General features: G+C 34.5%; 1 protein-coding gene across 3 annotated transcripts in view; it reads left to right on the top strand.

Annotated features, from left to right (window-relative positions):
- Positions 1-24,621, top strand: part of Ror (tyrosine-protein kinase transmembrane receptor Ror) — a 237,202-nt gene that overhangs the window by 120,782 nt on the left and 91,799 nt on the right. The gene's annotated exons all lie outside the window — the stretch shown is intronic.

Raw genomic sequence — 24,621 nt, 5'->3', positions numbered from 1 at the left:
TATATTTATCAGAGGTTAGTGATTTAGATAATATATTTATCGGAAGTTTCTGAAGATTTGGATGCTTTAAGGAAACGGCTTTACAAACTTTATCGTATTTCTTGACGCTCGTCGTGCGTTAAAGTGCATGCGAATCCGATGATTAGCCGCTCGCGGGAATGCCTCGTGAGAAATCCTAAGATGTCGGTGATGATATTAGCCTTAGCAGTCCGGACGTAGTTTATTTCCCTTGTAAATTCGTCCGGATGATAATGCCGGCACGTAAACCCGTCGCGGGATGCGTACGCTCTCTACTTGTCTGTCTCTCTTCCTTTTCACCGACTTTACATGCAGGCGCTGTGTGTGCCTGCCCGCACATAAGTGAATGGAATTTGCCCAGCCTCCTCTCCGCGGAATTTCATTTTCCGACCCATCCACCATCGCCAAAGTCCTTCCCCTGCTCCTGCATATCCGCACCTCTGTCCTCAGACAGAGAGGCATGGAGAGATCCTGAGGGCGGTGTTATGTCACAATTTGCAGGCTGACAGTCGCGATTCATCGTGATCCCGTGGACGAATTCACGTCTCCGCTCTTCTCGGTAAGAGGGTGTAAAAAATGGGCACGTTGAGAGTAACGGAAAAGGGATGTGATAGCAGCTCGGAGAGAAGGCACGTACGAAATAAGATGCGCGTTCTGGGAAAGACGGATGACATGTCTTCACATTGAGAGGAAATATATTTTGGTCAAGAATGTTTAACTTGGCACTATTTGAGATGCTACTTTATCATCCTTGATCATATATATTTTTTTCATCTTGTCCATAAATCAGATAATTTAAAAATGAACAAGATGGATTGAGAAAAAAAATCTTTTCCAATTCATAGAATCGTTATTTAATAAAGTAATAAACACACGAAATAAATTTATAAATCTATTCAACAATAGATGATTTTTTAAATTTTCTTAAAGGATGTATCTCAGATATATTTCCGTATTTTTTTTTCTACTCTGGCGAAAATCATAGGATGTAGAAACAAACTTCTCCACCTTTACGAACAACTCAGCTTGACTGTGGAGATCGGCTATAAAGGCGAAGAAATTTCTAACGTCTTGCGGTTTTCATTAGAGTGCGGAAATTTGCAGAGAAACGCGAATATTACGGCAGAATCGTTAGACATCAGAGACACTCCTTTAGTCTTCCCCCTGCGAACCTTCGTTAACGACTATCACGTAGCGCTTATCATTGCCCATAGACCGCAATTTAGTTCTGTTTGTATAGTGGTTCGTTTTCCTCGCAGGGCATTTCTACAGCTATAAGAACAACTCGGCTTTTTGTCGAGTGTTTTCACGAGGAGAGATTTCTTCGGCAAAAGTAATTTTCAAACGCGGAGCTTGCAAATAGCTACATAAAATAAGTGAAGTATGCAGCAACGCGAGTAGCCTTTTGATATATCTTGTAGGTGGCAGTTGCGCTTCGTCGACACAACGGACCGAACAAGTTCACTGATCGACCGAATAAGGAATGTCTTTGTGCACAGCACACTATAATGTCTTTGTGAATGCTTGCCCGCTTCTGCCAATTATTCAGCATTGTTAGTTTCAGTCGAGTTTGTGACTTGATCAGATAGTATACTCTAAAGGATTTCACTTGAGAATTTTTAAAAGATGTTCTGAATTCTATAATTAACATTGATTAACATTTTATTTGAGAAATTATATATATAATTTTGGATAAGCAAGCAGATAGTAAAATTTAATTTTTTTGTTTAATTTTTAGTGCATGTTACATTCTGATAGAATTTTGATAAAATTTTTATTTAAAACTTAGTTTTTTTTTTTTTTTTTTTGCCAACTATTTGTTTGTTTCTGATCAGACTCAATATTATATTAAAAAATGACAGGCTTTCTAAACAAATCGTATTTAATTATCGTCGAAGATTGTGGAAATATACTTTAACTTATTGATAAGTAAGCGATTTTATTTTGATACTGAAAGTTAATAGTCTTTACGAGATGATTAATCTGTTAATGGTGGTCCACCGGCCCATCCTTGTATCGTCGATCTTCCTCGCGTTTCCTCGCATAAACATGAAGCGAATGAGAGGCAAACCCCCCCCCCCTCTCTCTCCCAGTCTCTCTCTCTCTCTCTCTCTCTTTCTCTTTAACCCCTTCTATTTTACCCTTCCCAATTTGGATTCGATGTGCGTGACTGAACGGAAACTGCGTAATCTGCGTAATACCCGTAACACACCATTATGTTATTACGTCGGGGTGTTATATGTCCACCCACAATGCCGCCTGCACAGCTAGAGAATTGTACATATAGTGAACGAGCACTATATAATGGTGTGCTGTGCGCTGTCCGGCTCGGTGAGAGAGGCATTAAAAGGCTCTTAACGTATCTTTAAAGAGGTTTCGAGGGGCGTCGAACCCGCGGATATCATTCGGTGTGTATTTCGTCCATAAATATTAACAACACGAGGGCCAGCTTAAGCTGTGCGGATGATGCACCACTCTCGACGTTTGCGTCGTAGGATTACCGCGAGCGGGTTTTTTTTTTTTTTTTTTTTTTTTTACAATTTTACCCTTTTTAAATCCGTTTCGAAATAACTCGTGATGATGGGGAAATTCGAGTGGCTTTAGATTATAGCGAACTATGTTCATTTGTGTACAAAATACGAGATGGTTTTTTTTTTTTTTTTTTTTTTTGTATTTCCCTCTGTATTAAAAGAAGAAGAAATTTGTGAGAACAAAAATTGTTATTATCATGCAGATACTATATTCATCACTGTGTTATTACGAAATTTAAATTATATTCGTCGTTCGTGGAGGATTATACGAAACAAGAACGGCATTTCAAATCAACATTCTCAAGCTACAGCGCAATTTTATCTGATGAATTTCCAATCTGGATATCTGCCGGGCGCTTGTAGATACCCCAAATAACTTCCGGTGAATCAATTCCCATGAGATCCGCATAACGCTCCGTCAAGCGTAGCCACCTGCATTTCCATTAATCGATACTGCATGTCTTGTTTTAATGAGTGCTGACGTTTAGAGCGGTCGAAACGCGATCGTCCGGCTCTTAACGGAGATGAATTTACGCGTGATATAACTTCATGGACTATTTCATGCGCGAACATATTTCTGGATAGCTATAACACCCAGTGGGCATCAAATGGATAGAAAGATTTTCCGCGAGTGAGGAAACGCGCATAGAACGACTGACCTTATGTACTGGGTGACTCGATTTCAATGGCAGACTGTAGTTATCTTGTATGTAAAAAAAAAAATCTAAAGAGTTATCATTACGGAGATATTTTATATTGAAAATAAAATATTTTTTATAAATTAAATTGCAAATTTAAATTATAGTACTTTATTCTCTGATTAATTACGCTTTGATAAAAATTTAAACTTAATATTACGGTATCAGATAATATTTTAATATTGAGAACAAAAAACGCGACGAATAATAATTTTTTTTCGATATTTTCCGATAGAAAAAAATTTAATTAGTTTTAAAAATTATTGAGAGAATTTTAGGGACTCGAGACAGATTATCTTTGTTAATAAATATTTCTTTTTCGATATTATATGAATTTTTTAAATTTTATAAAACTATTTCATAAGATTGTTATTACATTCAAGAAGTATCCTGTGATCAAAAAGGTTATCTGGTGGGGCCGCCGTGTATAGGGAACCGACGTCGCCGCTATGCAAGTTGGAAAGTTTATGTACCACGTTGGATTCCCCCGACTACTTTAGCCTTTCTGCCTTTATAAGCTCGCCTAGCTCTACTATACGTATCGTGGCAACAGTATTTTACTATTCTCGTTTCATTTTCCTATGTCGCGCTCTTGCTCGAAGCGGATCGCGGTATAACATTAAGAGTGTTGTTTATCGTTACCGCGCGTTACATTGTTCGAGTCTCACGAGATTTTTACTGCGTTCTATATATTCCGTGTTCTATCTATTTGCACCCTATCTGCATGTTAATAAAAGTGTACTCGTACGAAGAATTTCATGAAATTCCACAACTTTATCTAAAATGAATTGTGAAGCGGTGCTTTTATTAATTAAGCGTGTTTCGAGATGGAATATATGATATTCTGGAAATCTGAATACATACCTATCAATATTAATATTGATATACATATTTAAGAATTCTGGTTTTAATACAATATTAATATGAGAGTATGCTATTTCTAAATGCATATAATAGTTACGAGGCTGGCATTAATTAATATAGCATTTAAATTTTAAAGCTCAGCAATTATTTTATTATGTAAATTAAAAGTTGTATATTTTATCGTATTGCAAATTACTTGTAGATACACAATTCTCTCTCTCCCGTCCCCCTCTCTCTTATGTTTTATTCTCTTTTCCTATATAAAAGCGTATTTTTTAATTTTATTACAAAGAGCCACTTTATTACTTTCATATAATAAAAATCCATCCAATTATTCCTTTATCTAACGAGTGATTCATTATTTGTCAAACGTATTGTGATTCGTTTTCTTTTTTATTTTAGTTTAAGAGATTGCGATCGATAGTACGCGAATTTGAGGCGCTATACATTCACGACACTTGCTTCGCGTCCAACATTTCGCACATAAATTAAGGTTTCTGTAGAATTCTTAAGAAAGGACTAGAAAATTGTATTTCCCTTGGGATGGTGAAATTTTCCATGAGATTTTGTTTAGCAGAGAAGAGAAAAGAGAAATAAAAATTTAATTTCTCGCAACTGCGTTACGCAACATCTAAGAGTCAAATTCTTTTTCCGGAATAAAAGTGTAGCTAGATTGAAGTTTTCTTTATACGCATATATCCTACACGAGCAAAAAATTAATAACAGGTTCGCAACAGACATGTATACTATATCGCATATAATCCCAAGTAGCGCATGTTCGTTTTATAAACGTTTAGGAAACGAACAGTGTTACCTGGGATATTACTTGTTATTGCATTTAGCGTTCTTGGATTAATGAAATTTATAGTTGTTAGAATGTATATATACCGAAAATTTAGGAGATATGCGATAAAAAATTTAAAAATCCATTTAAATTGAATATAAATCCAGTGTATAAATTAATCGAATAAATCGTGGAAAGCGAAACCTGATATCGTATAGCTCTATATAATATAGGTTTGTCAAAATTCCACATTTTTTAAATAATCCATATTAGTAGTAAAAATCGTCATTTTCTAAAAAAAAATCCGCAAAACTGATCTTTTCTATTAAATATATTAAAATAAATAATAATTATTTATCTATATTTGTTTTTAAAATTTTTTATTTATTTATCAATTGAGAGAATGTTTTCTAATTTAATTCTAAGCTTCTAATTTTTTTTTTATTCTAATTTCTAAGCTTTATTTAAAATAAAATCCGTAATAGATTATGGATAGATGTACCAAATATATTAGTTATTTGTTAGAAAATGTTAAATTGTAAACGCGATTCAAATCTATATTGTTAAAAATTTTAATTCTATTACTATTACATTTTTTTTATCAAACTAAAATTAATATAAAATTTAATAACATTTATGTGTCTAAAGTTTATGTTTAAAAAATTTTACATTTTATAATTTAAATAAAAAAAGATTTTAGTATTATATTGATTTCATTGTTTTAACTATAGTGATTAGTATGACTTAATAATTAAAGCAAAAATATATTTTCAAAAGTTATACAAATATATTTTAATGTTATATATTAATTATATATTAATTATAGTTTTTGCTAGTTTATTTCATTGGATAAAGTTTGAGTAAAAACCGGAATTTACTATGGTTTCTTGTACTCATTAGATTTTTCTAGTCAACCTGGATAATAATATGTTTAAAATATTTTGCACAAACTGACGGTTTTGAAACCTCTATGAAAGTAGAAGACGTAAGTGCACATAATGGAAGCATAGTTGGCAGCGAACATTTATTTCACTTAAGAAGTGTATTCGTGAGCGCGGAAGACGGTACTCTTCACCCTCGAGACGCAATTATTCCTAATTATTTCAGCATCTCGGCAAAGAGGAAAGAAAGGATGACCTAAAGGCGAACTAGAATGAAATTTGCTGTAAGTACTGCCAGTTAAGACTCCCGTGTTGAACCCCGTTCATAATACCAGCGTAAAAATAAATTGTCCCTTAATTACATATTTATTATTCGTTACAATTAAGATGTTATTTACGAAGGATTTTTTTTCTGTTACAAGTATAATTTTTACGAAGTATTACATTTGACATTTTCGTCAAAATTTTGAGAAACGATCATTCAAGGAAATGCTTACAGTTTTACTTTTAAACATATTAAAGGGTAAACTTTCATGTCGATTGAAGAATATTTTTTTTTAATATTTGTGAACACCTCCTATCTCCTATATACTGGCGGCTAATGGTCATTGTAAATTGTTATCAGAGCTCGTGTGCATTTACGATACGACTGCCGGATATTCGTAAAAGCCTCGTGAATTATTTGCAACCGGCCGGCCGGCCGGCCGGCATCGCGGTGTCAATGTATCTTAACGCGCGTCGGTTTTTGCGCGACGCAAAGTGCACCGGGCCCCGTGCGGCCGTGATCGCTTCTAAATGCACGCCACGTAAAGGGATAGGTTCACTCATTAGGCGGTAACTATACGAGTATTCGCTAACCGACTCCGCACCTCGTCGGCACCAGCGGACGTGGCGCGGCTAGGAAATTCGCGTTGCGAGACGACGTGGCCGCGCGGGCACGTCCACAATAGAATTACAACTGTCGGCGACTCGTGTTCGCCGTCCTCCCTCGGTGTTTATTCTCCGGATACAAAGGGTAAAGTGAGAGAAAGAGAGAGAGAGAGAGAGAGAGAGAGAGAGAGAGAGAGAGAGAGAGAATGAGAATGCCGACCTCGAGCGTATATTACAGTTAGACCGTACTTCTCGTCAAAGCAGCGTTCGTAGGGGATCATTATTACGAGCATACACAAAATACGACACCGAGAACGGAAATGGAAAAACCGAGGAGATGATAGTGTTGTATTGGAGTCTGGATAATTACAGCCTAGGTAATTTGAGCACTCTGAGTAATAGGGTTCGTGCGAGACGATTCGATGTTTTTGTTTTGCAAGATAAAATCAACTGTTTAGTGTGCTGACACTATAATCGAACTAATATTATACATGAATGTTTATGTCACTCACAATTATAAAAAATTTAAAAGAAAAATTAAATATATTAAAGATTACATGTATATAGATATAATAATAGAATAGAAAATTATGAAAAGAAGATTTCATCGATTTTTCTTAAGCAAAGCATTTGAGAAATAGGATACAATAATCTTGGCAGTAATTAATATTAAAACTCTAAAAGTTAATTTTTTATTTAAGTGATTTTTATAATAAAGTGATTTAGGAAAATATTAATTAATATTATACTTTTTTGATATTTGTAATGACTTTAGAAAACTTATAACGCGATTTTTCGAAAAATATAATTTTGCATATAGCACATAATTATAGATTCACTGTAAAGTGTAGTGAATGCAGGTGAAAATGCATAAGAAATAAAACATATTGCAAGATAGTAAAGAACGTGATGCAAAAGTTAGCCGGTTATTAGGAGTGAAAAGTTTGGCAACACGATTGCAGATTCATCGCTGGCATAAATATAAGTAAGTCCGACTCGAAGTTTTCGCGCTAATGAAATGCTGAGATCAGAGAAAGCGGCGCACGTTCTTATCGCCTTTAATGTCGGAAAATTTTGGACGAACTTTACGACCGAAGTCACGGGAAGAGTCACGATCTCAGGCTCTCGTGGAGATGCATCTAATTGAAAAAGTAGTTTGTCGTTAATGAGCGAGTTGTGTCTCTTCGTCTCTGCCAACTAACGGTGAAAGTTTCATAATGTCGACGATGAGAAACAAAAGTTTCGATTAAAGGCTAAGGAAAGATATAATTTCGGGATATCGATATGAATCACTTGGTTTCCTTGATTTCCCTAGACACATCTTAAATAATATCGTCAACCAGCGAGAGGGACGACTAATTCCATTAAAATTTTGATATAGGATCTTGACATATTTTGGCGAAACTAATTTCAGTATGATGAAAGGAATTATATTCATTAAATTTTCGTTGCTTATTTTTATACATATTTTTATTTATTCGTTTATTTATTTCTATCCGTGAAAGAGATATCTTTATTTCTATAAAATCTTCGAAAAAACTACTTATTTTTTGCATAATAATTGTGAACATTAGTATTAATATATTAATAATAAATAAATAAATGAAACGAATAGCATATTAATATATCCAATATAATTTTATCAAAAATTATACTAATTATATAAATAAAATAAACATGACAATTATTTATTATTTTTTCCAATTCTTGTGCGTATTTTTTTCGCTATTTTTATTTTCTTGTATGTAATTCAACATATGTAATCTCTTGGATTGATGGATTTTAAACCGCAACACATCGCCAAAGGAGCGAACGCCAGACGGGCTAGATGCTATATCAATGCTCTAAAAATTTACGAGCGAAGGTACGAATTGAAACGATGAATTGCGCGATCGTATCGAGCGAATGGTCTTGGGAATTCGTCCCGCTAGTTCTTATCTAGGCAGGACGCGGCTTCCCTGCAGGATATAGGTCGTAGAGAATGTATTTGAACTCTTCCTCCCTCTCCCCCTCATCTCCCTCTGCCGACATCTCCGTGTCGGTGGATCGCCCCTTTATAAAGCCAAGTTGGGATAAGACTCCCTCGGGACTCTTGGGTCCAGGGGGATGATGAACTCGCCTCGAAACTGCTGATAGTATCCTGGGAAAAACCGGAGAGGCGTTTGTTCGAAACCTACGTAACCTCGCCGTGGACTTCGCTCGTTCGTTCGTTCGTTCGTTCCTTCCTTCCTTCCTTCCTTCCTTCCTTCCTTCCTTCCTTCCTTCCTTCCTTCCTTCACTCTGTTTTTTTTAAATCTATTTTTCTTTTTTTTATTCATTTTTTACAGGTTTTCTTTAATTTTTTCGTTTTCTTAATTTTACTTTCTATTATTCAAGTGTTATTTTATTATGATTGAAAGGTGGAAGTGCGGAGAATTAAAATATATTCTATTAAAAGTATACTGAAAAAAGCAGTTGCTATTATTTATGATTAAATATTATTATTTAATATTTATATTTAAATTTAATTGAACCCTTTTTTTGTTTAAATAAGAAACCAGACTAAAAAAGCTAAACTATCTTTCGATAGAAATAAAAGCAGAAACTCATAACACTTAATAAGTTTAACTAAGATTGCTATCATTTTTAGGATATTTATCTCCTAAGCAGATTCTAATTATAAATAGATATTAATAATAAAACGAATTTTATAAAAAGAGAGAAAGAGAGAGGAGAGTAATGAAATTCTAGAGGATACAGAAATCGATTATCTTTCCACGTTTTCTCACGTTTCCTTCACTTGACTTCGTCTGTTTTCTCTCGTTTCTTTCAAGTTTTTGTTCACTTTGCAAGGAAACCAAACCCGCGATATTGACCTCACTCTGGGAAAGAAGTTTTAGCGCGATAAGACGACAAGTGTCAGATATCTAACAAGTACCCTGAAAGCTTGCATATATATATATATATATATATATATATATACTAAACCGAGAAAATAGTCCGCTGGGAAGTAGAGCTCGATATGTGACAAAGAAAAAATGCGAATAAAACCGGTTTCTATCACACATCTGCAAAGAAATTTTGCCAAAGAGATGCGAGATTTATACAAATGTCTGATTTTCTTAAAAAGAATATAAATTTTCAATTAATAAAACAGTTACTGTAGAAATCAGAATATATTCTCAGATGTGTGCTTATTTTTTTTTTATAACAAAAGGACATAAAATCTTCGCGATAATTTTAAATTCTTCCTCTCTTTTCAATATAAAGAGAAATTAAGAAAATTTAGAATTTTCATTAAAAATTTCAATTTTACATAATATCCAGAAATATATAAAATATAAATGTATATATAAAAATATAAACGTGTTGCCAAACAAAATATAATCTTAATTTTTTAGAAACGAAACATTTTCAACTTGGTTTTTTTTATTAACTTAATAATAAATTAAGAAAAACTATTAAACTGTTAAACATATTTAATAAATATATATAAATAACCACAATATTATTTTAACTTGGTTTTAATTAAATTTATCCACGTGCTCAAAACTGAATCTTGCGGTAATGACTTCTCATATAACGGTTCGTAATTTATATTAATACAATTCTACACATCTACAAAAATTAATTAATTTATTTTTCAGTTGAATATACACATATGTTATTTGCGCATTCATGCGTTTTGGCACTCTTCACAGAGCAAAATGCTTGCATTCTTTGCTGTGTAATATTTGTAAATATATTCTTTCCTTTCTCTCCTTGTTTTCTTCGTTTTTGTCGCCGATTCAATCAACCGATAAATCGATATCAAACTTATAAACACAAGATTCGCACCCTTCCAAGTTTTCGCGATAAGCACTACATCGTCGATTTTTCTTTATCGTTTTATTGGTCGCTTAAAGAGCCAATGGCTACCGATCTTATCGCGTCTTTATCGCGACTGCAATTCCGTTGATACACACCATTTAACCGGTCAGAATCGAGGCTGCTTGAAGAACTGGCTCGACGACAAAAACAAATTTTTAATATCGACACCTTGTCGGCGAGTTTATCAAATTTATACGAAATTAATAGAGCGACGATCGTGGACGAACGCTATCAAAGCGATCGATTAATTTGCCTTTTAATTTTCCCGAGTTGTTTTGCCATGTCAAGAATATTTGTATAATTGCAGGATTATTAGTTTCTGCCGGCTGTGAGAGCACTTAAAGCGGATATTTTATTGCCTCGTACATGTCGACGATTTGATGCGAGTCACGTCTTACTGCTTATTAATTCGAAACATCTTCGCCGGGAATGCTATAATTAATTGTGTGAAGAAAGAAGCGTGTATCATAAATGTGTGTTAAACCTCTTTATTTTTAATAAAAAAAAAAAAGACTTACTTTAAGAGTCAAACATTGACATGAAAACTTCTTTATATAAAAAGGTTTTAATAAAAACAAGAAAATTAATTTTGCAGATTATTAATTAATTATATTTGATTTAAATTATCTTTTAACGAAATTTGAATAATATTATGTTTCATATAACTCGTCAACTTTATAATATGTGTAATTAAACTTCAGTTTATAATTTTATTCATACAATAAAGACAGAAATTCTACAAGTTGTGTTAAAATAATATCCTGAAAAAATTTAAATAAAATTTTATTAATTAGTATTTAAATAAGCGCTTCTGTTATCTATTCATATTATCAGAGCTTTATTCGCAAAACTCCGTTTGTTTTTCATTACTTGCAATTAAAAAATATATTAATTTTTAAAAAAGAATCGAGAGATCATAATTTACATAAAATTTGTCATCAATTTTCAAATTTCATACGTTTGTACATACTGTGGCACTCTGTACGTATTAAAAGTGAAATTTTTTAGACTGACAAACGCCAGTGACAACCGTACTCTTTGTTTTTACGAGAAGTTATTTTTTTCCGAGATAAAATGCCTCATAAAAAAAGAACTGAAAGACTCAAAAGTCGATTTCTACACAAAGTGGCGGCAAATCGATTACTGATTGCGCGAACCGACTCTCGCAGGGGATACAAGATCGATCAATCAGTCAGTTTGCCCAACGATGAGCTTCTGGCAGTACGATTTCCAAAATTGTACGCCTTCGCTCGTTTTTGCTCCCCAACGCTCTCTATACAGGCAATGCAATTTACCGACAACCGTCATGTCTACGTTGGTCGAAAAAAAAAAAAAAAAAAAAACATGCGTATACACACATACGCGTGTTTTTCGCTTTGCCCCGGGACGACACGGCGTTAATTGAATTTTTAGATCCGCGTCGTTCGGCGTGACTTTTCATAACGCGTGCCATATATCTGCGGGTCATTCCGCTCTTGTGGCGACGACGTCACACGAATCGAAAAAGAGGACAAAAGACTCTGCAAAAGACCATCGGAGATTTTTATCCGCTCGACAAGCGTCATTGAATTTTGCCAATCTTCTATGTCACAACTGCGATAAACTTTTTTACGTCGTCGTTAGACATTTTTTCGATATGAGAATTATCGATTTCGATTTATTCTTGAATGATGCTTTCATCGGCTGAGAAGCATTGTAATAAGATGCAAATAATGATATTTTAGATGATTAAGTAGAACGTTTTATGATGCAATTTCTATGATAACTAGAGTGGTATGTCTTCTTGATTATCGGATATAGGATTATCACGGATAGTAACTTTCAAGTTGGATTAGGTCACATAGAACTAATTTATAGCCGTATGGAAATGTGTCGGATGTGAACATACATCAGCAACTTTCGTGATCGTATATTCTCATTATTGTTCATTTTGAAACTTTCGTATAATCGCAGCAGAGTATGCAGTCTTTTTTCCCTCTTACTTAAGCTTTCTTCCAATTTTTTATATTTTTTTCCAATATTTACATTGCACATGGATACTATCTGTGATATTTTACGCGAAGTAAAAAAGATTTTTCTACATCTATTAGACAAAATTTGAGCAACGGATACGATGATTTTATTATTAAGAGAATTTTATTATTGTATAGATTTATATATTATTTTTTACATACACATGTTTATGTAATCAATCCTAATTTTGATAAATAACAGAAGGGTATGATTTTAATGATTGTTACAAATACATTGAAAATTAATTATCGTATTATCGTTGAAAATCTAAAGGAGAACAATTCTTTTTCGATGAGCGGTGATGTAAATTTAATGAAAACACCGCTGCAAATGTGTCTAGGTGTGTGTGTGTATATGTGTGTGTGTATGCATTGAGACTTAATTAGCTCTGTTCCAATCGGGGTGCCTAGAAATCGATGCTCGAGCAAAGCGTTACATGGCGCGCATCCACGTTCGCACCAATCTAGAGAGAGCTTTAGATCTATCTCCGACATTCCAGTAGATGATTAAATTTCATTTATACCAGGTCTATGTCGAATATTAGCCTTAGATGCATTGCGTTGTTCCCCTCGAGAGCCATCACTACGACACAGTGGCGGGTGCCACGATCATAAATTCTCGACCGATCGGTATGGAACTTGCGGAAGAACGGAGGACAATAGATGTAGGAAGAAAGAGAGGGAGAGAAAGGTAAAAGCAAGCGACAGATAGAGAGAGAGAGAGAGAGAGAGAGAGAGAGAGAGAGAAAGATGGAATGGCAGGAAGGGATTATGCAGAATGTTTCAGAGTGACTGTTGTCACTTTTAAAATTTATTTTCTTTAAATAAAGCACTCGAATTTAAAACATATAAGTTTTCAATTTTCATAATTTTAATGCGAAAAGGATCGGACATTTATCTTTATTACTACACGGTAAAAAACATTTGGTATTTTTGTAGAAATTTTTGTGTTGTAAATTTTTAACATACTCTTCTATGTTATAACATACTGTCGTTATGTTATTTTAACTTTTCTGCATTTAGTTAATATTCACCGTTTTTAAGAGAGTTCAAACAACACAATTAACAAATAAATCTTACACTAATTCACATTTTAATTTTTTACATATTATTTGTGTTATTTGTTTACATATTTGCCTTCTGTTAAATTAACATTGACATTAGAGTGGATAAATTGGGACACGAGAAATGTGTTAAATTTAACACAAAATTTTTCACCGTGTACAAAGTTTATTCTAAATTGCTCGTAGAATTCAAATATATGAAACGAGAATGACGATAGTCGCACGATAAATTATATGGGGGAAATTCCCTTTATGGAATTCGATGCGTCGTTCGTCCGTGTGCGCATACCCGATGCCGACGGGGGAGCGAACGCAGCAGCCGCGCAGGATGACGTAGCCCAGGGCATTATATGAATCCCCGAAATTATGGGATTTCACGTACGGCGTGCCGTAAAGCTCCGTCTCTCGCGCCATACATCTCATAAGGTATCCGCGGCCTTCGTTTTGCTCGGCCATTATTCGTTCCCGATATTATGCGCCGTTCCTCGAAATTTCTCCTTCTCTCCCGTGGTCGGTGTGTGCGCGCACGAGACATAATAATGACTGACGAGACCGCAATATTACGCTCGAGGGTGAAAAGGGCGAATGAGAGTTTTAGGGCGCATTGTTACTTTTCTGATAATGATTAAAATGGACTTTATACTTCTCGATACATTAAGGAAAGTGCAACTTTGAGTGCTTTAAAAATTCGATGAGAGATATTTAATATGTATTTGTGTTAGCTAATCACACGCTTTATACATTCTATTTTTTTTTTATATCTAGTTCCATATTATTTAAAATGTTCTATTTTATCATATTTTTCAACAGTTATTATGTTAAATATTAAAAATATTTTATATTTTGATTATTAGAATTATAAAGTCTTAATTTTTTGAAATTTCATACCATGATACACCATTTATATATAAAATGTTGTATCAGATTAATCTAACGTAAATTAGATTAATAGTGTTTGCTTTTAAAAATTCATTTCTTGCAACAAGCAGTGGTGTAACATTACCTGCACCATTATCGCGAATTGATTTCCGTTAATATTTTATGCCAATTGAACTCCGCTTAACTAGCCAATCAAATGATTAACAGCGGGACGCTGTTGCAGAGTAGCGTCATGCCCGTGGCAGATGTAGCGTCGAGATTTACAAAGGGAATATCAAGTCCTCCTGTAATTAGTGGTGCCGCGAAATTACGAGCGAGTTCCGTGGTGTAGCGAAAATATGATAATAACGGTGTCTGACAGGTCCGCAGACTGTCAGGCTGCCAGTTCGCGCGTGAATGCAAAGCTGTCTCCCGATGCGGATCTAAAGGTAGCGCAGATTCGCGTGATAATGAACGCGAGCGTAATTCTGTGCTGGCTAATGAGCCTCTCTGGAGGTAATTTCGAGACTCGTGCGAGAATCCCGAAAGGGAAAACCATTCGGATTCGACGTTCGTCACATCAAATACAGTACAGTACAGTAGCAAATATATCAGTTTAAGTATATTTGCACGTTAAATGAAAATATGTAATTATAATATAATTTGCAATGGTGATATAAACTGTTATATTCGTCGCAATATTATTGTTTGTTGTGTGCTTGGAATTGAAATCATTTGATTTGAAATTGTATTCTCTCAACTTCTTTTTCAAAAATATGAAAAATTTATTATTTATGCTAAGAAGGAGATATGCGTTAGTATTTAAGTTGCAAAATTGTTCATTGAACACAAACTAAGTACAACTGTTAACAATTTAGAAGCCAATTATTTTAATCTGTCACATGTGGTACACCCAGGCATTTACTATAGGTAACTTTACTCACGAGCGTTCAAAACTCTTTCGAGCGTGACCTGTCACTCGAGTCGAGCTCGGCCCGAATAAGCTCCCGAGTATTACCGGGACTTTGGGTGATGAAGGTGTTAAACTTAGCGTCGAGAAACCCGAGAAGAATGTTCCGTTCGATCGGTCGTGACAGGAGATGTTAGGTGATACGTACATAAAATCTAAATTATGTTGTAATTTTCTTATTTATCTTCTCTCTTTTCAAACCTTCTAATCAGTTATATAATTATTTGTAAAAACATATAAAATTGCTTCTTGTTAAAAGTAATGTTATTTGTTTGAGATATTACAATTTATTGCTTTAATACTATATAAATTGATATATATTTGACGTTTATTATACACTTTTAATTAATTTTTCCTTTTTATTACAAGAGCAGACAATATGATAATTTTGACATAATTTAGATTTCTCTTATAAAATATATAATAGGTATAATATACAGAAACACAAACTTATGCAAAAAGAAGGCGAATACTATATACAATATTTCTTTGTGAATAAAAATACTTGTTTAACCATTAAAGAAACTCAATTTATTTTATGTGTATCTAGCAGCTATCATACGGCGACAGTAAAAAGATAATTCTTAACATCGATGTAACTTTAAATTTTACGGTTGTCGCGAAACCGGTCCCGTAGGCAGTTAACAACGAAGCCATCACGATAGTCTGGTCGTTATTGGCTGCCAGTGTAGTCTAGAATCCAATATTGTGTCGTTAAACCGAGCAAGCCGAGAATATATATCGTCGTATCCTAACCCATAGGACAATCGGGATTGATGATCCGCAAATGGCCGCGTAGTTTCCTACGTCGATCCATCGCGAGGAATGACGCTCGTTGCGCAGTCGTTATGACGTGCAGTTTACTATGAAAATCATGATTTGCAGACAGCATACATTGCAACGATGTTGCCGAGCCATGCTTCAGTCCGGTTTAATCGAATTACTACGGCGAAACGATTAATCTCATTTAGTACGTCACAAGAGAAGAGCCGGCAGGTATCATTACGAGGACGTGGCCGTTTTATCGTGTTGCATGTTATAATCGCACGTATAACGAGCCGACGCGATGCGACGCGATGCGACGCGACGCGACGCGTCCGAATGAAAATCCGTCCTGATGAAATCTAATTTTAAATCGCGACCAACAAACTGAAGCGTATTGATGTGATTGTAATCAATTTAATCGATTTGACGAGCATTATTGCAAAATGTGCCCGGATATTCTTCGCTCATTTAAAAGTGTTAATTAATTCAAACGCTATATATGCGGTGATATTTTATACAACTGTAGTTATCGCGCGCGCGCGTAACGGGAAATCAAGGTAATAAAAAATATTTAAAACACCTTTCGTGTCATATTATACTCGTTAATATTAAAATCGTTACTAAAGTTTTCATAATTATACAATTGTCGTGCAACTCTTTTTAATTAAACGGAGATACGATACTGCTGTTCTCGCGGAATTCGAATCCTCACCTTAATAACCGGGTAAACCGATAGGAAACTTTTTTAATTAGCCGTATCGATCGTTTGCTCGTGCATATCGACAACCCATTATTACGCGAAGATAATTAAGCTTGAGACGGGTTGCTTTCTTTTTTAAGGTTTCCTCGCTTCGCCAACGATTCTATGGCGTGCCGATCTTACGGACGCGGAATTAAGAATTCCGCGGTATCTATCGGGATGCCGGGATTGAATTCTCAAGCTCAGCCGTTCGTCGGCGTGTGCCTTCTTCATCGATCAATCCGCCCGTTCCGGAATGAGAGAAACGTGTGTTGAATATGCGTGTGCAAGCGTGCGACGTCACGTACGAATGCGTATGAATAAGAATCTCTCTCTTTCTTCTTTTCGTTCTTCTTCTCTTGATAATTCCGAACGATTCCGCGAGGTAATCAACGTTCCTTCATCAACCTGTATCTTATCGAGGATTTCTCACCGCAGCTCGATAAACACCTCTAATTAGTCTAAGAGAAATTGGTTCGCTTTTTCATTACTATTTTCAGATAAAGTATGTACTACAAAACAAGAAAGCGCGGTTAACATTTTTAATTTAATATTGAAATAAGAATCCAAGTAATCTATTTCTAAATCGACGTATGTGAGAGATTATTAACTTTACAAATTACGAATAAAGAATGTAAACTTTGTTTTTGCATTTCTTAGTTGAAAATATACATACGATATTGATATCATGGTGTATTTTATCTTACAATTAGATTGCTTCTAAATGTCAAGGATTTAGATAAGTCACATAATTTATTGTTGAGAGGAAAGAGATTAAAGTTGGTTTAAGATTGAGAAAAGAATAAAAAAAAATCAAACTGAGACATCCGCACGTACGCTTTACATGGTTGAAAAGAGATAGAAAAGTAAACGGCGCGTTTAGCTCGCAGTTGTATTGCCTTGCTGAAGAATTTTACACCGATGCGACATGTAACTCGATTGTTTCCTGATGACGATAGACGTAGGCGAGGAGTAAGATAGTGCGTTTCACTGGATAATAGCTACCGGAGAGAAGGAAAAGAAAAAGAGAAAATTATTTATTAATTTTTTTCGAATTTAATATAATACCATGAATTAAATATATAATATTAATAATTTCTAAAAATAATTTCCTATTATATAATATAAAATTCTTTAACCTAAATTCTCTGACTTGAAATAATTAACACAATTCTGGTAATTTACATAACACGGTAAGGAAATTCGAATAAAAATAGAAATAAATATTTATTTACAAAATGTTCGTACATTATATATGGTCAATAATTATACAGTACATATTACATGTAAAAGGCTTATCGATCATATGTAAGAGATATTTGGCAGAGGTAAACAAAGTTCGATTGTTTAATCACGATATCGTATTGACACTCCCTAATTTCAACGCGCAAATCCTCTTCCATCATACAGTGATAGAGATCTAGGAGTACTGTAGAAAAACAGTAGTGCGCGATATAAAGAGATAAGATAGAGAAAGGGAGTCCTTTTTGGACGGGAAGTGGCTCGTTATCGCGATCATTGCGACCGCCGTCATTACGCGGCATTATATCGTTCGAGGCAAATCGATTTTCTCCACGGGCGTGGTTGATGATCGGCGATCGCGATCTACTGCGCTCTGGGATGTCGATACGTTGCCAAGCCTAATGGTCTGTGTACACTCGAGCGATGAAATTGCTTCGGATACCCTTTATATCTCTCTTTGTTCTCTCCTCGGTGAGCGAGTGTTTTTCTCTTCAGCCACGGCGGATCACGTCGCTTTCGTGATAGTACGTCGCTCTTTAATGAACACCTCGCGATCGGATATCCCGAAGTAATTCGCCGATACAAATGAAACTTAATTCTAGAGACGCGTACTTGCTGACAACGTGGATAAAGAAATTAAAGTTTAGAAAATCGATTTCTTAACCTTCTCTTTGAAAATATAATTATAAACAATATAAATTATATAATTAATGAGAATAATATAAATATAATTTAGAAGAATAAAATAAATATAAATACAATTTGTATTTTTTTTTCACGTCTATAAATATTAATTGATGTTTTTATTAATTTCTATGAATATTAAATGTATTATTTGTCCTTTTCTTTAGCGAAATATATTAAATAATATTTCTTAAACGAAATATATAATAAAGTTTTGTTTTCCGTTTCCTTATTTACCGGACTTTTTCCTATCGAGCGAGAGAACGTAAAATAAACATTTCGAGAGTGAGTTGTAATTCAAGAAATTACGGTGGTATTATGTCGTTCGTAATTTCCGCAGAACATCAGGCCAAAGCGAGGTAAATGCTCCATGGGAAAGTCTCAGTTGGAAAGGTTAACGTCGTAGGGTGATTCAGGCTGTTTACCTTAGGTGCTCTGAGCTTCACGCGTTGCTATTAAGCCACCCTTCTTGCCTCTTTCAACGGACGGACATCCGTAGAAAACTTTTTCACGATTATTTCATGAAACATGGCGGACACTTATGCTCCGTTAGGCTCTAGTTTGTTTTACGGATACAAATAACATTAGTTATTTTTGATGAGACACCGAAGAAAAGAAAAATAAGATAATAAAATATTAAACATGTTTAATGAAAGTGATACGAATTAAGAAGAGTATAAATGTATTAAATATAATAAAATACACACATAAAATTTTAATTGAAATAGATTATTTTATAACCTTGAATAAAATTCTTATAATTATAATAATTTACGCGAGTCTCTTTATAGTATCTCTTTATTGTTATAAAAAGGAGAAAAATTTTATGTATAGTTTATGTAGAAGATATTCTTATAAAATTCATTGGTTAAACACATAACTCGAACACATCCAAACATATCTTTATCTCGTCACGCAGTGTAAATTGCAATTGCTAGTAATTTCGCTAAGATTCCTCGGAAGGGAGAACTTGGGATTTCTCTCGAAATTGAAATAGCCGACAAGGCCGCCAATCTTACTCCAATATCGAATTTCGCTCCAAGTCCTTTTACTCGCATGTGTGGAAACTCTCAACCGGAGTGAATACTTTTTCGAGGACACGCCCGGATAATGTCGCCGGGTTGTTTACGAGTTACGGGGACTCCAGGTGAAAGCCGGTGATAAAGTTGACAGAAATATCGCGACGGGTTGGAGGACCGATAAAATCTGGGCGCAAATCCAAGACGATGGTCGATCGTGATATAAAGACGCGCAGGCAGAGATACTGGGATGAGCTATCGAAGTTTCTTCGGTTTGATGTCTTTGCTTTAGTGCATTGCAAACCGGAAGCCCTTCTTTTTGTCGTGACGTACTCGTAGAGAGCTTAGGATATTTTTTAAGCGGATTCGAAGCGATTGACGATCTAATAGATTTAATGGAGGACACGATAATTAAAGATCCAAAGATAGTTTCATATGTATTCCCTGCTGTGTCGTCCATGTACTATCACGTGATCACGCACATGTAATCCTCTGTCGTTCCCTTTCTTTTGTAACCATTCGCCAATCCTTTGCGAGCTATTAGACGTCTCTGTTAAGGGATAAGCCTTGTCCGACGTATTAGTGCAGTGCTACCCTCATGGAAGTCTCCCTTCGTTAAAACTTATTTAGGCGAAAAGAAGAACCCACCAGAGATCTTTCGGGAGGGAGATTAAGTCTTTCTTTCTTTTAATCATCCTCGTATGTTCTATTCTCCAGCTATATTTAACTTTAGTATTGAAACTATTGCTATAATATATATAGGAGAAATAAATTATTTGCTATAACATTTTCAAGATTTGATTTTACATATATATACTTTTTTAATACTATATATTTATTGCCTATTACATATATTATAATAATGTTTAAAATGTTTTATGATTGGTTTTACCTTCGTTTCAGTCTTAAAGAGCGTATCTTTTGTATTATTATGTGCTTATATAAAATCAATAACTTTGAAATATCCCTTGTTATTTTATACAATTACTTGTTATTGTTAGTTATATAGCATATCATAATTGTATTATAATTGAAGATTACTTTCAAATATTAAAATTCAAAAAGATAGATATGTACTTATCAAAATATCAGGAAATTATGAGTTACTATTTGCATTATCGTTAAATTTAGTAGAAAAAAAACAAACTTTATGTTCAGTGTACGTGTATATTTATGTGCATTAGAGGATGCTAAAGATATCTTTCTCTGATTTATGAAACATTAATATATCTTCATAATAAGAATCGGATTAAAACGAAAATGATTGATACTACGAATTATTATGATTGATATTGAATAATCATGAAATATATTGAATATTCAAGAAAATTATAATGGTATAACAAGACTGTAATTTAAAATTTATTTAAAATATTTTATTATGAATATTATTTTTTTTTACAATAGTAAATATAATTAATCTTACAAGAGTCATTGTAAGATATTTACTGTAATGCTGTTAAAGAATTTTACTAGAAAAATTTAATTAGAATTAAGCGAAAAATTGTAGTTACTTATTAATTTTCTCGATCGATTAGTCAAAGCTCTTTATAATTTAAAGAGTTAAACAATTTTATAATTAAATGAAAAATATATATAAAACCAACAAAAAGGATCTGTGTTGCATTGTATATTATTATTTTTTCCATTTTTCGAGGAAGACTTCTCCAGAAGTTAGCAAATTTTTCATTTTTATTATTTCACCAGGTTTTCAGTAAATTTTTAATTTCCTCAAAAGAGGCTATCTTTTTCATGGTCAAGAAAATGGATTCTTGGGAAGTACATTCGAACGTTTCAGGAAACGCGTTCCGCTCTCCAGCAATCTCCGTCCTTATCCGCGATTTTGTCGGCGGAATCTTATCATCGGGCGGAAAGGACTCTCTCGGCGGGAAAAGGGGCTTCCTCATAGAATTTATTATCGCCAGTGATTTTTCACTCCCGAGACGACGGGGCCACGTCGGTTTCCTCCACGCGCGCGCGAGAGGTAGGGTGCTCGATATCTCAAATGAAATATTATTGCGCCCTTCGCCGTTTTAAGGAGGCAAGAACGAAGTCTACCGGGCGAGAAATTTCGGCGCGCCGAAGAAAACTTTAGAGACACGTATAAGGCGAGAAACTCTCGCTCGGATCTGTATCTGATCTTTTCTTTTTCGCGTTTTTTTACTCGCCGCTGTTCTTTTTGCTAAATCTTTTACCCCGTAGTACGTACGGGTAATACCACTGTATCTCTCGCAACTCCAGCGTTTTTTTTTATCTCGTCTTCCTGCGTAACAATTGTGCGTGTGTGTGTATGTAACGCTGTGTAGACGTTCGCTCGAGACTTTAGGAACCTGATGAATATAAAGTCAACAATTTCTTCCAGAAAATTAGAAAAGCGAGACCACGAAATTATTTAATAGTGAAAATTAAATTCTGAGTGAATTTTAAAGGCGCAATTGAAAGTCTTTCTTCTTTCATAATTAATTTTAAATGGATTTTAATTTGAAATCTATTTATATCAAGATTAATGTTGAAACGATAAAAAGATATAGAGAACCTGGCAGTGAGCCATATTCTAGCTAAAAAGAAGTGACTTAAAAACTCTTTGGAAAATACGCTCCTAAGATTCAATGCAATTCTTTACGAAGCACCCTTGTATTTTATAATTTCCTCAGAATTTATTTCGTGACTCGACCGTGTTTTACAGTTAACGTCGAGCGTCGACATTGCTTTTTCTCGTTTGTTCGCCGAACGTCAAGAGAAGAAGAAATGTCTAGAGGAGAGAGAATTTTTTTTTATGATATGCGAGACGATAGAGACGCACAAACGACGAAAGAAATAAGGGATACGACTTTCGCGGGGACTCTTTTCCTTCATCGCGACGTGAATTTTAATGTACCGCTGCCTACGCAAGTGTAAGAGGAAACTTTCCACGACTTGTTCCTTCTCTCTTTCTCTCGCATGATTTTAATCCTTTCACGATGAAGTCGGACCAAAAATTTCTTGTCCTTTCGTTACAGTATTCGTTAGTATATAAAATCATGGCAAGAATACGGAATTACTTAAAATAATCCTCCATAACTACCTGTATTCTCTGACAGTCTGTGACTACAATTTGAAATTGTTTCTTTGAGAAAACACGAAGGCACTGATATAATTTTTATATGAATAATTGAAGAAAAGCGCTTTTACAAATCTCTTTTACAAAAGTAAAATCCATTTAAGCTCTTACTCCTTTCTGGAATTAAGCTTGCAGAAATGAAAAAATGAAAAATCTATCGATGCAAGTCACGAGTATTTTAATACATACTTAGCTTTTCATAATTCTTACGCGCATTTAATTGTGACAAAGACGAGTGATACTGAAATACCAAATACTAATTCACCCACATCCATTATGAACACACCGCGTTATAAAGTACATTGATAATAGTACACGCGTGCGTAGGGGGCAAGGAATAATAAGAGCAATAATAATTTCCCGCATGGGAATTAACAAGTAGCTAGACACTCATAATTTTATCGACGTGTATATGTCATATATATATATATATATATATATATATATATATATATATATATACAATGTCACATATATATAAGGAGTTATCGTTACTAACGTACGAGCCCGGAGGGAAAATAAAAGCATTCAACCTTCCCTTTTACAACGATATATTTTACTTTCTGTCTGCGATCACGTAATATCGCACGAGGTTATTTCCCTGCGTGCTTAGCTATGCTTTTCAAGACTATATTTTGATCTCCATTATTATACTTTAATATTTACTTATAGAAGCGTAAAATGTGATGTGGTTTAAAAAAAAAAAATTCGCAATGTTTAATTATTTAGAATGATCGATATATGATCAATGACATATTGTTTAATGTACTTTAAGTAATAGTTTCAATTATTATCAAAGTTGATAACGCACAGTTATAGTGCTTAATTTTCATCGGGGTTAAAAGTTAGGGCAATTAAACGTGCTCTCTTTTTCTTGATCTTCTATCGACGCGCATGCGGCTTGAAGTATGGCGAGCGAGCCATAAGTTATCGGGCACTAAATAAAATTGGATAGAAAGTTTCGTCTGTCGGGTGTTCAAGAAGTTTTCGCCTCGAGCACCGAGGCCGAATACGCGAGTTGGATTTCTCGCGAGAAATTCCTTCTCTTTTTTTTTTTTCTCCATCTCTCACCTCTTAAGCGAGCTCGCATCGTTCAAAAGAATGTTTCCGACGTCACAGATTTTATGAAACGTGCAGGAGGCGCGCTTCATAAATCCAACATGAATATTTCCATACGTGAAACATAGTCGAGCATGGTCTCGCCTTCGTATAATCCCTGGAGCTAAGACGGATTAATTTTTGCTCCGGTATTATTTAAGCAAGTTAATTTACGCTCGGTATTATTAACTTTGGCGATATATGTGTTTTGACTTTTATGACGTAATAATTCTTTTTTTTTCTTTACGGAAATATTTAAAATATCTATTTACAGTAAGCTCTTTAAGTTAATACAGTTTAAATATACTCGCTTATTTCTGTAGAACGGACAGTGAAAAGAAATCGGATCAATATTCCAGTCGTGATCCAACGAATAGTGCATTCACTTAAGATTTTTAAAAATGTTGAATGTCTTGAAATAAGTAAATCCTTCACAATCGTTCAAGCGGATGAAGAATGTCTTCGGTATCCAGGACCGTGCGCTCTAACATCAAACTATACGCTCACGCGATCGGTCAACTATCGAGTCGGGCACGCGAGATCGAATTTTTGTCTCGTTATTTTGCCTGGCCGCG

This window comes from Anoplolepis gracilipes, chromosome 12 (genome assembly GCF_047496725.1).
Source record: "Anoplolepis gracilipes chromosome 12, ASM4749672v1, whole genome shotgun sequence".
Lineage (NCBI taxonomy): Eukaryota > Metazoa > Arthropoda > Insecta > Hymenoptera > Formicidae > Anoplolepis > Anoplolepis gracilipes.
This window is presented reverse-complemented; position numbering and strand designations above follow the sequence as displayed.